Source organism: Notamacropus eugenii, chromosome 6 (assembly GCF_028372415.1).
Source record: "Notamacropus eugenii isolate mMacEug1 chromosome 6, mMacEug1.pri_v2, whole genome shotgun sequence".
Classification (NCBI taxonomy): domain Eukaryota; kingdom Metazoa; phylum Chordata; class Mammalia; order Diprotodontia; family Macropodidae; genus Notamacropus; species Notamacropus eugenii.
The window spans coordinates 244,816,488-244,820,887 of NC_092877.1; the positions used below are offsets into that span (position 1 = coordinate 244,816,488).

At 32.7% G+C, this 4,400-nt stretch overlaps 1 pseudogene; it reads right to left on the minus strand.

Annotated features, from left to right (window-relative positions):
• Positions 1 to 2,472: 2,472 nt before the first annotated feature.
• Positions 2,473 to 2,894, minus strand: LOC140512301 (elongin-C pseudogene; annotated as a pseudogene).
• Positions 2,895 to 4,400: the final 1,506 nt, after the last annotated feature.

Sequence of the window (4,400 nt, forward strand, 5' to 3'; positions counted from 1 at the left end):
TTTCACGAAAGTATAGTGAGGTGCAAATACTTGGAAAAATATCACCTGCTTATGAGTAGGCCAAGCTAATACACTAAAAACGGCAGTTCTACGTAAATTAAATTTACTTGTTCAGCATCATACCAGTCAAACTAGCAAAAATTAATCTGGAAGAAGAAAAGATCCAGAATATCAAGGGAGTTAACAAAAATAAATGCAAGGGAAGATGGCCTAGCCATACTGGATTAACAACTGTGTTGTGAAGCTGCAATCATCAAAATTACATGGCACTGCCTACGAAAGAGTAGTGGTTTAGTGAAATTGGTTTGATACCCAAGAAACAGTCTCAATGACTATAGTAGTTTCCTGTTTGATAAGCCCAAAGACTCCAGCTTCTAGGATAAGTACTCACTGTTTGACAAAGAGTGCCTGGAAAACTAGAAAATAATATAACAGAAATTAGGCATAGAACATTTTTTTTTTATTGTAAAGGATTTTATTTATAATAGAATACTATGTGCTGCAAATGCTACAATGTAGAAAAAAGACTAGAGTCGGGATTAAAATGGAATTTCAGAAATAAGCTAATAGCAATTTCAGAAACAATTACATATTTGAATGATATATACTACTAAAATCTCGTAAATTAAACCAAATAAGTGATAATCTAAACATTCTGGGTATACAAGAATACGATGATTGAAAACAAAAACCATGAACCAAAGAATTTAACGTTTTTGAAAATAAGGCCAAAACTACATATGTAATACAAACTATTTCATATGCTTTACAAAATATTTTCTTACTTATCATGCAGTACCACTTTTGAAATACATAATCTCTGCTTATGTGAATTCTAGCTATACTAAACTGTGGACATCAATTTTAGTATTTTATGATGTGTTCAATGTTGCCATGTGTTAAAAAGGTAACCTGTTAGGAGAGAGCACATTAAAAATATAGTTTCTGTTACCATCTTGACCTATAACTTCAACATATCTGTACATAATTGTTATTTTTGTCACCACCTAGCATTACAAATCCCTGTACTTGATAAGTAAACACTACTAAATGCTTCAGTACTGTGTATATGAACCAGAGTTTGTCTTAATGAATTACTGAAGCAGATGTAACAACTGTTTTCAATAAAGCAAAGTGATTAGGTTTGCTGATGAATTTTTTTCCCTTGGTAATTTGTGAAGTGAATGAAAAGAATTTAGTCAACAGGTATTGGAATTCACAATTGTACAACTAATTCTCTGATATTTGAAAAGTAGGAAGCTGAAACTCAGCTTTCATGTTCTTGACTCTATACCTGACTGAAGTTTTTATTTGTCCTTCATGATTCTAAAAGGTTAAAGTAATGTTCATTTTCACTAAGTAAAAGCCTTATTACATTTGTGTAGTCATAATCCCTATTATATATAGCCTTTGTTTCTAAATATCAGCAATTTTCTATATAGCCACTACATGCAAAGAAGACATGATCTGACCATCAATAAAACTGAACCCACAAACCATTAAGCCGCTTTATGCCAGGATCTTACCATGTATTCCATACATTAAGCTCCAAAAAGATTTTGATTACTTTTTTTTGTTCAACTCTGTTTTGGGGGGGGGTAAGGATGGAGGAATGAGGGGGTGGATAAACTTTGCCATTATCTTATTTTAATACATTTAAATAATGATTTATTAATGTAATAAATGAAAAGTAAAATTGTTAAGGAAGCTTTCTTAGCTAGATGATTAAGTACAGTACTTTGGATTGTTGACTATCTCTAAGTTTTCACAGCCAAAGCTATCTAGTATTGAAGTTACTTATTGACAGTTTGGCTAAAGTTCTTAAAAATTCACCACTGCAAAAGCTATACCTAGCAATCTTTCATAATAGTTTAAAAGAAAAGTACTACTTAAGTTGTATGACAAGAACAGATATGCAGATACACTGATATGCTCACACAATTGCAACTTGTCAAAAGACAAGTAAGATCAAATCTTATATATTCAGCAGTTATCAAAAATTAATAATTTAACCAAGCCAGATTTATAAACACAAGTTGACAATGCAAAATAGTTGCATAACTAATAATGGTACACAGCTATGATAACCCCACCTGTCCAAAAATAACAAAAAACCAAAACCCCTAAAAATACTTAGCCAGTATAAACCTGTAGTATTTGCCTACATTTCATTACTTACTGAATCACTGTTCCAATATTTAAAATCACATATAAAGGATAAGGCATAGCCATCTTCTAATTGGCATATTTGTTTATTTCTCAATTAGTGAAAACATCCTTATTTTATTTAAGTTGTAAAACAAGTTTCAACTTTGATTGCTATGCAAAAGAAAGGACTGAACGTATCTGCTTTACAATGAACTTTACAGTTCTCAACTATCGCCCCGCACCACACAAAACATGCTATATGAAAAAAGTTACTAACTGAACTACAGGTATTAAATACTGAAAAAGTTAGCAATTTATTGTAATTTATTTTATTTCACAATCTAGGAAGTTCACAGCCATCAGCAGCTCCAGTGCAATTTCAAGTGCAATTGGAAATTCAGGAATCTCTGTAGAGCTGTTAGTGTAGTGAATCTTGTAGGTAAAATACATGTATACTTTTGATAGTACATGTGATGAAATTTCTCTAAAATTAACCTCATTGGCTTCATTTTCAGCAAACTGACCTCGGCCACTTAACATGACCTTTATTGTTCCTGATGTTAAAGCATGCTCCCTTTTCACAATAAACTCATGACCATCAGAAGATATCAGTTTCACATACATAGCATCTGGGACTTCACACCCGCCATAAATTTTCTCTTCTCCATCCATTATCTACTTATGAAATTATATTTTGTTTCCACAGGAATTTTAACAAAACACCTTCTTGTCAGTTCTGCAGCAGCCATAGCTGTGTCCCCACTCACCGCTACAGCCCCTGCTCCCAGGGCTGTCTCCTTCCCCCCACGGGTCCCAGCCACCCGCTGCCATCTCTTCTGGGGCAACAAAAGTCAGAACAACTTTTTACATCAAATTCCAAGATAAAATCAAAAAGGTTACATGACCTACGCATAAAAGATGCATTTATAAGCAAATTAAGAGAGTAAGGAATAATTTACCTGTTAGCTCTATGGTGAAGGGAAATATTTATGACCATACAAGATATGAAAAATGGAAATTTTGATAACATTAAATTAATAAGCTTTTGCGTAAACAAAACCAATGCAAGTAAAATTAGAAGGGATGCAGAAATCTGGGAAACAAATTTTACAGCCAATATCTCTGATAAAGGTATCATGTTAAAAATATATAAAGAACTGAGGAAAATTTATAAGAATACAAGTCATTTTTCATTTGATAAATGATCATAAGAAATGAACAGGTACTTTATTGGATAAACAAACTAAAGCTATCTATAATCATATGAAAAGAGATTCCAAATAACTATTGAATAGAGAAATTAAAATTAAAACTACTCTTAAGTACCTCATCACACCTATCAGTTTGGCTAACACGAAAATACAGGAAAACGATAAATGTTGGAGAAAATGTGGGAAAATTGGAACAATAATGCAATGTTCATGGAGTTGAGAACTTGCCTAAATCATTGTAGAGAACCATTTGGAACTATGCCCAAATGGTCAAAAAACCTGTGCATATCATTTGATCTAGCAATATCGCTATTAGGTCAATATCTCAAAGAAATCATGCAAATGGGAAAAGGACTCACATGTACCAAAATGTTTATAGCAGTACTTTTTGTGGGAAAAAAGAATTGGAAACTGAGGGAAATGCACATCAGTTGAGGAATGGCTGAACAAGTTATAGCATATGAATGTAATGAAATACTACTATTCCATAAGAAATAGTGAGCAGGCTGACTTCAGAAAAATATGGAAAGACTTGCGTGAACTGGTGTGAGTGAAGTGAGCAGAAAGAGGAGAACACTGTACAAAGCAACAACAACATTTACCATGTTTGACTTTGTGAGATTTAACTCTTCTGAGCAATGCAATAATCTAAGACAATTCCAAAAGGCTAATGCTGTAAAATGATGTCCACATCCAGAGAAAGAGCTATTGAGTCTCATTACAGATTGATGCATATTATTTTCTCTTTCCCTTTTTTCTTTCTCATGTTTTTTTTTTTCCCTTGTGCTCTTACTTTTCTTTCACATTATAACTAATATGTAAATTAAAACATAATAAAAAGATTTGGTGATGTAATATTTTCTCTTATAACCATACAGTATCATATTGTAAACAAGTCATTACATTCACATATTCTTGTTGAGGCATATTGGACTTCACCAAAATGTGCAACACACTCACCTGCAAACACTTCCTTGCTAAGGCTTGTTGATGGATTGACCAGAGATTGGTGGTGACTTGCATTTTCTTTATTTGGAAAAT